Below are 14,022 nucleotides of genomic sequence, written 5' to 3' on the forward strand. Positions count from 1 at the left end.
ACTCCCCCCCTGGGCGACCGGTGCAATGGACGTCGAGTGGATCTAGCATAATATTGTGAGAGTCCAGTCCATAGTGGATCTAACATAATAGTGTGAGAGTCCAGTCCATAGTGGGGCCAGCAGGAGATCATCTTGAGTGGAGACAAGTCAGCAGCGCAGCGACGTCTCCAACTGATGCACAGATGAGTGGTCCACCCTGGGTAGTGACTTTGGACAGCTAGCACCTTATCTGTGGTCACCGAATCTGTGCCCGAGTAATAAATATGACCATGGAGCAAAATGTACGCACAACTTACACCAAAGCATATTCATACATACGGTGCATCCAGAAAGTATTAACATCGCTTCACTTTTTCCATATGTTGTTATGGAATAAAGAAATTGTTGTCCTCAAAATTCTACATACAATACCTCATAATGACAATGTGAAGAGGTTTTTGCAAATGTATAAAGATGAAAAAACCTCAAAAAATCACATGCACATACAGTAAGTATTCACAGTGTTTGCTCAATACTTTGTTGATGCATCTTTGGCAGCAATTACAGCCTCAAATTGTTTTGAATACAGTGCCACAAGCTGGCACACCTATCTTTAGGCAGTTTCACCCATTTCATTTCTCCCACTCCTCTTAACAGCACCTTTCAAGCTCCATCAGGTTGGATGGGAAGCATTGGTCTTCATCCAGGATGTCTCTGTATATTGCTGCACTCATCTTAGTCTAGTCATGGAGGTGACCAAGAACCCAATGGTCACTCTGTCAGAGCTACAGCATTCCTCTGTGGACAGAGGAAAACTTTCCCAAGCCAATTCTTGGTAAAAAAAAAAATTGCCAAAATGCACCTATGCACCTGAAAGACTCTCAGTCTATGAGAAACAAAATTCTCTGGTCTGGTCTGGTGAATGCCAGGCGTCATGTTTGGAGGAAACCAGGCACCTCATCACCAGGCAAATAGCATCTCTACAGTGATGCATGGTGGTGGCAGCATCATGCTGTGGGGATGTTTTTCAGCGTCAGGAACTGGGAGACTAGTCAGGATAGAGTGAAAGATGAATGCAGCAATGTACAGAGACATCCTTGATGAAAACCAATGATTCCCATCCAATCTGATGGAGCTTGAGAGATGCTGCAAAGAGGAATGGGCCAAAAATGCCCAAAGATAGTTGTACCAAGCTTGTGGCATCATATTTAAAAAGACTTGAGGCTGTAATTATTGCCAAAGGTGCATCAATAAAGTATTAGGCAAAGACTGTGAATACTTACGTACAATTAGATTTTAAAATGTATAAAACCTTTTTCACATTGTCTGGTATTGGTATTGTCTGTCGAATTTTGAGGACAAAATTATATCTATTCCATTTTGGAATAAGGCTGTAATATAACAAAATGTAGAAAAAGTGAAGCGCTGTGAATACTTTACAAGTGTACTTACTCCACAAGAAAGTGTGTTAATAAGAAAAGAGATACAGAAATCCATAAATAAAGGGTGTAAACCAGTGACGTGCTGTCAGGGGAGGCAAGTGAGGCAGTGCCTCACCTTGCCCCCAGGTGGCTTAACCATGAGATGTTAAAAAACGAAGTACCGGTAATAAAATAAAATAAGTTTTAATATTTCTCTTTTGGTCAATGCTTTTTTGTGATTTTGGTGTGGTTCCCGTATATTTTTAATGATCGTGGTCAAAATCTGGGAAATTCCATGTTTCCTGATAAAAAAACGCAGCAGAGTTGGGGGAGGAGATATTGCCCCAAGTGGAGGAGTTCAAGTACACTTTGAAAAGTATACCTGCACTTGTCACTTTCAAAAAACAAACAAAATTATGGCTAGTTGAGCAACAATCGTGTTCCCATGTTTAGTTTTTACTAATTTTTAATAATTGGTTTTTATCTAGTCTGCACTTTGTCTGTATTATTATTATTATTATTGGCTTTTATCTAGTTTGCACTTTTTCTGTATTATTACTATTATCATTATTATCAACTCATTCTATTTTTTATTTTCCTATTTTAATGATGTTGGATCTGTGTTGTTGTTGTTGTTGGCTACAAACACTGTGATGCATGCATCGGATAACTGTTTCAGATGTCTATGTTTTTGTATCTGTCCCTATTTCAAATAAACCTCTATAATAATACCTCTGAGTCTTGTTCACGAGTGAGGGAAGAATGGATCGTGAGATCGACAGAAGGATCGATCTACGTTCCCATCCTCACCTACAGTCATGAGCTTTGGGTTATGACCGAAAGGACAAGATCACGGGTAGAAGCGGCCGAAATGAGTTTCCTCCATCGGGTGGCGGGGCTCTCCCTTAGAGATAGGATGAGAAGCACTGCCTCAAAGTAAAGCCACTGCTCCTCCACATCGAGAGGAGCCAGATGAGGTGGTTCGGGCATCTGGTCAGGATGCCACCCAAACGCATTCCTAGGGAGTTGCTTAGGGCACGTCCGACCGGCAGGAGGCCACGGGGAAGACCCAGGACACGTTGGGAAGACTATGTCTCCCGGCTGGCCTGGGAACGCCTCTGGATCCCCCGGGAGGAGCTGGACGAAGTGGCTGGGGAGAGGGAAGTCTGGGCTTCTCTCCTTAGGCAGCTGCCCCCGCGATCCAACTTCGGATAAGCGGAAGAAAATGGATGGATGGATGGATGCTTGGAATGAAATTAAATTAAATTCATGTGTGCCAATATGGAGGATTATATACTGTATCCAAGATTAAATACTTATCTAAACTGGACTTTAAGACAAAATGAATGTGATCATCATACTTGCCAAACTTGATACCTCCGAATTCGGGAGATGGGGGGGCAGGGGTTTCAATTTCAAGTATTTTATATATATATATATATATATATATATATATATATATATATATATATATATATATATATATATATATATATATATATATATATATACTCATGAATGAGTATATCCGTTCGGCCACCGTGTTTAATGGAGAAGTCTGATCTACAAAATTTGCAGGCAGCATACCCCTTCCCCTTCGAGCTGTCCTGGATGAACTGAAATTATTTTTTCCAATCATTTTGGAACTTGCAAGCGTACTTCTTCTTACTCGTCGTCGCCATGTCTCTTCTTCGTTCTTCTGCTTCGTCTCTGTTATGTTTTTGGACATTACTACTTGCCGTAGTTTTGAAGCAATGCATGATGGGAATCCGGATGTTGTGTGTCAGTGTATTAACGTGCCGGATGGAATAAACACACGCTGAGAAATAGCTCCGTGCCTGCCTACTTTATGGGTTATAGATAGATATGTCCGATATTATCGGCCGATAAATGCTTTAAAATGAAATATCGGAAATTATCGGTATCGTTTTTTTTATTATCGGTATCGTATTTTTATATTTTTTCATTTTTTATTAAATCAACATAAAAACACAAGATACACTTACAATTAGTGCACCAACCCAAAAAACCTCCCTCCCCCATTTACACTCATTCACACAAAAGGGTTGTTTCTTTCTGTTATTAATATTCTGGTTCCTATATTATATATCAATATATATCAATACAGTCTGCAAGGGATACAGTCCGTAAGCACACATGATTGAGCGTGCTGCTGGTCCACTAATAGTACTAACCTTTAACAATTAATTTTACTAATTTTCATTAATTACTAGTTTCTATGTAACTGTTTTTATATTGTTTTACTTTCTTTTTAATTCAAGAAAATGTTTTTAATTTATTTATCTTATTTTTTTTTTTTTTTTTTAAAAAGGACCTTATCTTCACCATACCTGGTTGTCCAAATTAGGCATAAAAATGTGTTAATTCCAAGACTGTATATATCGGTTGATATCGGTATCGGTTGATATCGGTATCTGTAATTAAGAGTTGGACAATATCGGATATCGCTAAAAAGCCATTATCGGACATCCATAGTTATAGATAAAACTATGGATAACGGAGACATATATAATAGTCTCATTTTCAGGTGAGAGAGGATGCTAAAAGCAGTGCCTTTAAGGCACGCCCCCAATATTGTTGTCCGGGTGGAAATCCGGAGAAATTCGGGAGAATGGTTGCCCCGGGAGATTTTCGGGGGGGGCACTGAAATTCGGGAGTCTCCCGGGAAAATCGGGAGGGTTGGCAAGTATGTGATCATCCATCCATCCATCTTCTTCCGCTTATCCGAGGTCGAGTCGCGGGGGCAGCAGCCTAAGCAGGGGAGCCCAGACTTCCCTCTCCCCAGCCACTTCGTCCAGCTCCTCCCGGGGGATTCCGAGGCGTTCCCATGCCAGCCGGGAGAGATAGTCTTCCCAACGTGTCCCTGGTCTTCCCCGTGGCCTTCTACCGGTCGGACGTGCCTGAAACACCTCCCTAGGGAGGCGTTCGGGTGGCATCCTGACCAGATGCCCGAACCACCTCATCTGGCTCCTCTCGATGTGGAGGAGCAGCGGCTTTACTTTGATCTCCCCCTGGATGATAGAGCTTCTCACCCTATCTCTAAGGGAGAGCCCCGCCACCCGGCGGAGGAAACTCATTTCGGCCGCTTGTACCCGTGATCTTGTCCTTTCGGTCATGAGCTTTGGGTCATGGGTCAGTGTTGGGACTAACGCGTTACAACTGTAACGCCGTTAGTTTCGGCGGTAACTAGTAATCTAACGCGTTATTTTTTATTTTATAGTAACTCAGTTACCGTTACTACATGATGCGTTACTGCGTTATTTTACATTACTTTTAATGTAGTATAAAGTGTGTTAGTGTCGTAGTTCTGATTCTTCTTGTGTCACAAACCGGAGAAGAGAGACGTGCGCTCTGTGTGTGTGTCTGAGTGTGGGGAGTAAAGAGAGAGGGGAGGGGGGCGTGTCTGATCATAGCGGAGCTGCAGTCGAGTTTGTTGGAGATATTTTCACTACTATTCTTTTGTCGAGCACAAAGAAAATAACATTTTAGTTAAATGTAAATTGTGCTTTGGATCAAAGATCCCATCTACTGCCCAAAACAGCAATTCAAATCTGCTGAGTGCTGCAACAAGCTACATAAGCAACATGCTTCGACATAGCTAGTAAAGAGAGACAGAGACTCCGAAGCCACTTTCCCTCCACCACTTAAGGATTAACTCTCCCTCTGTTCATCATTCAGCACTGAAGGTACACACTCTGTCAATCAATGTTCCCTCTAATTGTTCATGTGTGAGCAAACGCAAAAAGTCTGTGAGCATTGAGTGGAGCCCATGTGAGCAACATCAGACGTGCACACTGTGGCTACACCAGCAGCACACCTGTCCCAAACCTGACTAAATAACAACTTACATCTCCATCCATCCATCCATTTTATACCGCTTGTCCCTTTCGGGGTCGCTGGAGCCTATCTCAGCTGCATTCTGGCGGAAGGCGGTGTACACCCTGGACAAGTCCCCACCTCATCGCAGGGCCAACACAGATAGACATACAACATTCTCTTATTATTATAATCAAATGACAGCAGTCATTTACTTTTCTAACATAAGTGTTTAGCCCCACTTATAATGACAATAACAACAAATATTGTTTTTCATGAACTGTGTACCGTACTTGTATTGTTTGTCTGGGTGGAGGTCCTGCTTTGGAAATAATTTGTACCCCTTTCAGATATTGCATTTAGTTCCCATTAAAACATTCACATGTTGCACAATGAGATGTAAGCAGGGGATCATGTGTACATTCCTGCAACTTCCTGTTTGTAAAAAATATATTTTTATGAGTATTTATTTAATATACTAATAGCATTTCATGATTATTATTTATAAATTAAGATTCCTAATAAATGACACTAGAATAAGCACACATTTGATTGGTAAATCATAGTGTAAGGACCTTGAATGACACTTTATGTGTGGTGTTGGAGTTGTCCGACTTTTTGTGTGGCTGTAAACGCATCACTGGCTAAGTGCCATATGTGCATGTGTTGGCGCAAGTGAGAAAGAGCGAGCGGCTGCTGTTGATCTAACAAAGTTGCTTTTGGTCTGGTTTGTACTGCAGAAAATGACCACTTTTGCTAGATATCTTTTTTTTTACTAATGTTTTGGTGATGTGTTTTTGGCCGACAATAAAGAGTTTTGCTCAGTAAAGTGATGGATGGAATTCATGTCCTCAAAGCGTCTCGACAGACATTACAATATTTGAACAATGATGACAAAAACTGTTTTCTCTGTCGTGTCCGTGTCGTGTTGAAAATTGTTATGCGCTTATTTTTTTATTTGATTTTGTGCGTGGCATACATTTGCCGTGCGCAGAGGACGATTGAGCAGTGCGCAATTGCACAGGCGCGCACCTTAGAGGGAACGTTGCTGTCAATTCTCTTATATACTCTTCCATCCTAGACTTCTAGAGTGTTTGACTATCACATCACTCTAAATGTATAGACTATAAAGTTCACAAACATAAAGAGGGATCCCAGTGGGCCAGGCCAATCTTTCCTTATCTCTAAACTAAAACTGGGGAAATGTGTAGAGTGTTCTGAGCTTCAGACATGATTTTGTGTCAGAATTCTTTGAGGAAAAAATGCCTGGTTAGGCTTTGTGTATGTAAAAATAAAGTTAAAGTACTTATTTGGTTTACAGCTATGTTGTTATTATGCTGTTTGTTACTTATGTATGTTACGTTGCAGCTATTTAAAATAGTTTTGTCAATTTGTTCTGGCCAGAAAAAAATTGGCCTTTGTAACATATCTTTGTCTTTGTGTGTTGTATGTAGACCACATTGCTTAGCAGAGTTCAGTGATGCAAATGCATGTCAAGTTGATCAACACATTGTATTATTCTGCAGTGCAATAACAGTACTGAAATGAAGGCTAAAGGGCATTAATGGGAGCTTTAAAAAAAAAAAGAAGAAAAAAATAAGTAACTAAATAGTTACTTTTCAAAGTAACGCATTACTTTTTGGTGTAAGTAACTGAGTTAGTAACTGAGTTACTTTTTAAATGAAGTAACTAGTAACTATAAATAGTTACTGGTTTTCAGTAACCAACCCAACACTGCTCATGACCATAGGTGAGGATGGGAACGTAAATCGACCGGTAAATTGAGAGCTTTGCCTTCCGGCTCAGCTCCTTCTTCACCACAACGGATCGATACAGCGTCCGCATTACTGAAGACGCCGCACCGATCCGCCTGTCGATCTCACGATCCACTCTTCCCTCACTCGTGAACAAGACTCCGAGGTACTTGAACTCCTCCACTTGGGGCAGGGTCTCCTCCCCAACCCGGAGATGGCACTCCACCCTTTTCCGGGCGAGAACCATGGACTCGGACTTGGAGGTGCTGATTCCCATCCCAGTCGCTTCACACTCGGCTGTGAACCGATTCAGTACATCATACAAAGTAAATTTTCATGGAGGATAGCAATTAATGCTTCAGATACAAATACTGAAAGGTAAGATACACTTACAATACTTGATTTATTTTGTTAAAAGCAAATAGGACCAAAAAGTATTTAATAACAACTTTATCAAATACTTTTTGGACCCATTTATCATTATGATAACGTTTAATGAAAGCCAATAACTCCCTTCTTTTTCCTGTTACTCTAATGTGCAACCTAGAGCTGCACATATGAATTTAAGTTAAAAAAAATAAGAAAGTATCTATGCCTCACCTGGTGTATAGTTCACCGCACGTCACTGGTGTAAACCCCCTACTTATTATTGTATCATTGAAGGGTCTTTGAAGCACATTCCTGCCAGTGTGCAGTGCAGACTTCAGTCCACAGGGGAAAGGGAAAATGAGAGGTTTAGCAACAGGAAAACCGCTATGAGAACATTCCAGGCAGAGCTGAGTTGAGGCTGAGCGGGACAATGAGGGGTGGGACAAAACTATACACTTTGTAAAAAAAAATGTAATCTTGCCTTTTGATCACGGTCAAAGACATCAACAAAAGCCTCGCTTTTCATAGACGTTGCTTGAGAACTCCACTCGGGTCGGAAGAAGTCTGGCTCCGGGGTCGTTATTATCATCGTAGATCTTGACCGCGATGACATCAACTATCGCTGCTCCTTCGAGTAGTTTTCACCTTTTTCACAACACCAGCTTCTAGTGGACAACTTTTTGACAGATACGCCGTGGAAGGATGTGAGCTCTGTTTGGCTCTCCACTTCAGCCTTTTCTTGAAGAAAAAGAAGTTAAAGCACGTTGGTGTTTTAAACAGGCACCGGAGAGACTTGAAGTGGACATGGGAGACGTGCTGTGTTCACACGCATCACGTTAAAAGGAGTGCTGATAACAGGTAAATGTTAACTGTTAACGGCTGATTAATGGGTTTCCGAGGCGTAAAGCCATGAATCACATGTGTTTGCAGCTAACGAGCAGGTGTCAACAACCTGAGATGGAGATTACCATTTTACTAATTAACAAAGTGTACACAGTGGCTCACATTTAAGGAGTGGCGCTAACAATTATGCACATATTCCACATACTTATTGCAAATATCATTAACGTAACATCAACATTGTCCAACAAAAAAGTAATGGTGCAGTCATAATATATGTCAGAACTACTCCAGTGTACATGTGAGTATTGTGCAATTTTACTTACATAGTCACATGTAAACAAAAACGAAGTGACATTCCACCAGTTCTGTTTAGTTATACTATTGCTCACTATATGATTGTTTTACATAGCTTACATTTCTGTAGCTCTTGTAAAACAGGATTGTATAAAACATCAAAAACTGTAGTGTAAATTTCAACCATCAGATCAGACATTATGTCATTGCAAGTTTTATAAGAGACAAGTAATTTGCTTGAAAGTATGCATTGCAATAGCCTATATATATATATATATATATATATATATATATATATATATATATATATATATATATATATATATATATATATATATACACAATACATACATGGGTCAAATGCAGAGAATAATTTCGCCACACCTAGTGTGTGTGTGACTATCATTGGTACTTTAACTTTTGTAATATATATATATATATATATATATATATATATATATATATATATATATATATATATATATATATATATATATATATATGTATATGTATATATATATATATATATATATATATATATATATATATATTTATGTATGTATATAAATATGTGTGTGTATATATATATGTATATATATATATATATATATATATATATATATATATATATATATATATATATATATATATATATATATATATATATATATATATATATATATATATATATATCCATCCATCCATTTTCTACCGCTTGTCCCTTTTGGGGTCGCGGGGGGTCGCTGGAGCCTATCTCAGCTGCATTCGGGCGGTAGGCAGGATACACCCTGGACAAGTCGCCACCTCATCGCAGTATAGATATATGTATATACAGTATGTATATATATATATGTGTGTGTGTATATATATATATATATATATATATATATATATGTTAGGTCGGGGAAAAAACACAGAGGCTATATCATCCGTACAAGCCTGTTTCCCTACACGCAGGGAAACCTGCAAAACAGACTTGTTGGGATGATATAGCCTCTGTGTTTTTTCCCGACCTATCGTATATTCCGCTCTACCCCGGTATTGAGCACTGTATAACGGATAAACCACAGAAACCTCGACTGTATATATATATATATATATATATATATATATATATATATATATATATATATATATATATATATATATATATATATGTGTGTGTGTACAGGGCCACCTTAATGTACGGGCTTACCTGGGCAGCAGAAGTTCAGGGGGCCCCCAATTTTGTTGGCGGAATGCAAGGATTGGTGTTCATAGCTGTCAATACAGTCGTGTATTATCTCTCTACGCTGCGTTTTTTCCTACTGTCACCGTTGTAAGAAGCGAGCGTGCTGACTACCAAGCTAAAAGCACAAGCAAACTTGCGGGTCGCCAGCACTTTTCTTAAAGCTGTCTGGCCTCTATTTTACTTGCATAGATGGAAGTTCACAGACCCGTGAACAAACTTATTTTAAAAATGGAGGGGTTGTTGAGGTGTAGGGGGCCCCAAGGCCCCTCCCACTTAGGTTAAGGCGGCTCTGTATATATATATATATATATATATATATATATATATATATATATATATATATATATATATATATATATACATACAGTATATATATATATATATATATATATATATATATTTGTGGTTGTTAATAGGTACATTTCCGTGAAGTAGGAATCAATTTGAATTTGTCATAGAGCTGTTAACTTGAAAATGTGGTTGTAGTTTGAGGTGGTGTAAGGTAGGGCCGCAACGATTGATTATTTTGATTAGGAAAAAAGCTTTGATATTTGTTCTGTTGCTTTGATAACTTTAATTATGGGAACATAGTTTCTGCACAGCTGATATAATAGAGCGCACATGATAGCGGTTGTGTGTGGATGTTGCAAACAGCGCTGAGTTTTTTAAATTGTTATTATGAATGCAACTGTGTTAAAAGTGCAATTTAAATGTGTAATGTACATTTAATAGAAAAACAGAATTAAGGTTTTTTATTGTTGAAAAATGTTGTTTATGTCAACAATTTTCCCCAAAATACGCATTGAGGCAATAAAGTGTGTTTTATTCGATTACTTGATTAATCAAACAAACTAATCACCAGATTACTAAAATGATCGATAGATGCAGCCCTAGTGTAAGACTTCACAGCATCATACAGACGGATGTTTTGACACTCTCGCCAAGCTAAATAAGTCTATCACAATATTAGAAATACCCCTCACTCAGTTTGAAGCAGCTGCAACCACAAAAGGAGCACATTCCTAGGATAAAATCCAACCAACAGTATCCACATCAGACAAGTACAATAAAGTTGAGATTGTCCCTTTCTTTCCACAAAGCATTCATGCATGTGAGAGCACACAGACAGTAACTGAGCCGTGAAGCCTGCCAAGCCTTGCTTTGTCTGCCAGATGAAGACACAGCTTTTTTGGTGTGGCTGTAACTTGCAGACAGTCCCAACCACTGGATTACTACTGACTTAAAGGTTGTACGCAAAATAAACACTCAGCACAAACGCAGATCACTATAAGAATGGTGAAAAAAGTTTATCGATCACTAAATTATGTGGTTGTTTTATTGAAAAGTTTTTTATGTTACTTTTAAACAGGGATATTCAACTAAACCTTTTGGGGTGTCCGGACTTCTCTCTTCATTATTAGTCATATTTTGTATATTCTGGAGCAATGTTTTTCAACCTTTTTTGAGCCAAGGCACATTTTTTTCTCTGAAAAAATCCGAAGGCACACCACCAGCAGAAATCATTAAAAAAAAGGAAACTCGATATTGACAATAAACAGTCGTTGGTTATGAATTTAAACCATAACCAACCATGCATCACTATACTTGTCTCAAAGTACTGTCACGACCTGTCACATCACGCTGTGACTTATTTGGAGTTTTTTGGTGTTTTCCCGTGTGTAGTGTTATAGTTCTTGTGTTGCGCTCCTATTTTGGTGTCTTTTCCTGTTTTGTTGGTATTTTCCTGTTGCTGTTTCATGTCTTCCTTTGAGCGCTGTTCCCCGCACCTGCTTTGTTTTAGCAATCAAGACTATTTCAGTTGTTGCTATCCTTCTTTGTGTGGACAATGTTGATTGTCATGTCATGTACGGGTGTACTTTGTGGACGCCATCTCTGCTCCACACGCTGTAAGTCTTTGCTGTCGTCCAGCATTCTGTTTTTGTTTACTTCGTAGCCAGTTTAGTTTTGGTTTCATTCTGCAAAGCCTTCCCTAAGCTTCGATGCATTTTTTTAGGGGCACTCACCTTTTGTTTTTTTTTGGTTCAAGCATTAGATACCTTTTTACCTGCACGCTGCCTCCCGCTGTCATCTTCATATTGTGATCATGACAAACCATGTTCCCGACATCCACAAAGCAATTAGCTACCTGCTGCCACCTACTGATATGGAAGAGAATAACGTGGTTACTCTGCCGAGCTCTAGACAGCACCGACACTCAACAACAACACATTATTTCCATCCATCCATTTTCTACCGCTTAGTCCCTTTGGGGTCGCGGGGGGCGCTGGAGCCTATCTCAGCTACAATCGGGCGGAAGGCAGGGTACACCCTGGACAAGTCGCCACCTCATCGCAGGGCCAACACAGAGAGACAGACAACATTCACACTCACATTCACACACTAGGGCCAATTTAGTGTTGCCAATCAACCTATCCCCAGGTGCATGTCTTTGGAGGTTGGAGGAAGCCGGAGTACCCGGAGGGAACCCACGCAGTCACGGGGAGAACATGCAAACTCCACACATTATTTGCGGATTATAATTACTGGTTTGCAAAAAATATTTTTAACCCAAATAAGTGAAATTACATAATCTCCCACGGCACACCAGACTGTATCTCAGTGGTTGAAAAACACTGTTCTGGAGTACCAGCGTCCTCCATTAGAGACATTTGATTTTGGTATATTGTCTCAGAGTTACAGGAGCGCTCTATTGTTTTTAACGACCTTCTCCAAAAATGTGAGTCTCTCCCACATTTTTTTAAACTAAACTTGTAGGGCACCGGTTAAGTAGCCCAAATGATGAAAAAGAGAGGATCCAAGATGGAACCTTGAAAAACACCACATGTATAACTGAAGAAGTTGACTAGCAACTGCATCTGAAGTAAACAAGCTACACCAACACCTTAGTTAAATCCCATTATGAAAAAAAAATGTATCTGCCAAAAGGGGGAGGACTTAAAGGAGAGCCTTGAGGAACGAGTCAGCTATGTGAATCACACTTTTGAGCCCCAGTGTTCTGTGTTTGCTAGCAAGGTTAAATGTTAATGCAAGGATCTGCCAATGTGCTTTCAGTGGTACAAGTTCCGTGAGCATTCTAGTGTTTTTAGGAATTTGCTGCAAAAATGTTTGTCTCCCAAGTTTTAAAATGAACGCGGGGGCCGGTACGGTGTCATTCCCATGGTGGATTTTGGCCCCAGGTTGCCACTTGAATATCCCTGCTTTACAAAGATGAGGCCCAGTCCAGGGGCTCTGCAGAGGCTGTTGTGCTGATACATGCCCCCACCATCCAGTCTAACCACGCAGTCATCCAGATGGAATGAGAGATCTGCCTCCCTGAGTTTAAGCTGTCGATGGGAGGAAGAGATGACAATGGTTCTTTTACCCCTGGGTCACAGGGATGTAGTGTTGAACCGAACAGAGACAAACAGTTGAGGGCTTCCAGAGGAAGTGTGCTGGAGTCTAATGTCAGTTCGGCTTACGATGGGAGGACATGATTAGGGCTCTCTGCTATGTAAGGACCCGCAAACGATAAAATGATAACCAGATAAATGAAACCCATCTGAGAATCTCATGTGAGGAATAAAGTGGGTGGAGTTGTGTTTATGCTAGAGTTTGCCAGCACTGACTTGTAGGCTGCACAATGCAGGAAGTGATTTCTGATGTTTGGTATAATTGGCTTGTGGTTTCAGAGTACAGTGCTGAAGGCCGGATTTGGAGGCGGGGGAAGTCTAAAGATAGTTTGTTTGGTATTCATCAGATTTTTGTGTAAGGTGGAAATGGTATCTAGCAGGGATTTTACAATTGATTGTACCCAAACATGGAGTGTAGTATGCATGAGGATTACCACTTGCTTGTCTGGCATGTGCACAAGAAAAAAATGTGATGACTTCCTGTAGTTTGTACGTTATGGAAATATATAATTAATGTAAGCGTAAAAAAGCCATACATTTTTTTGCACTGATGTGTGTATACTCCACTGCCACTCATTACGAAAAGATGTACTGTATGATAACATGATATGCAGGAAGTTATGCACATACCAACTTTAAGTTGAGAAATACACCTAAGGAAACTAAACCTGTGCCATAATATAGTTACATTATGCTCTTTTACATGTGCATTGTCGTGGTTTATTTGATTTGTCTCTTTTATTATATAATGCATAAATGAAAACAGAAAACAGTAGTACCTTACCTTAGGACATTAATTGGTTATTGTATGTCAAGTCAATGTTCCCAATAGAAATTAATACAATTAATTATTTTTGTGCTTGGCCCCCCAAAGAAATAGCACA

General features: G+C 39.6%; 1 protein-coding gene across 1 annotated transcript in view; it reads left to right on the forward strand.

Moving 5' to 3' along the window:
- The first annotated feature begins 7,701 nt into the window (after positions 1-7,701).
- The window catches only part of acvrl1 (activin A receptor like type 1), a 29,263-nt gene continuing 22,942 nt past the window's right edge, over positions 7,702-14,022 (forward strand). Inside the window, exon 1 of the mRNA XM_062053102.1 lies at positions 7,702-8,218. The gene's annotated coding sequence lies outside the window, so the exon portion shown is untranslated. The remainder of the gene's footprint in view (positions 8,219-14,022) is intronic.

The sequence above is a fragment of the Entelurus aequoreus genome, linkage group LG07 (assembly GCF_033978785.1).
Source record: "Entelurus aequoreus isolate RoL-2023_Sb linkage group LG07, RoL_Eaeq_v1.1, whole genome shotgun sequence".
NCBI lineage: Eukaryota > Metazoa > Chordata > Actinopteri > Syngnathiformes > Syngnathidae > Entelurus > Entelurus aequoreus.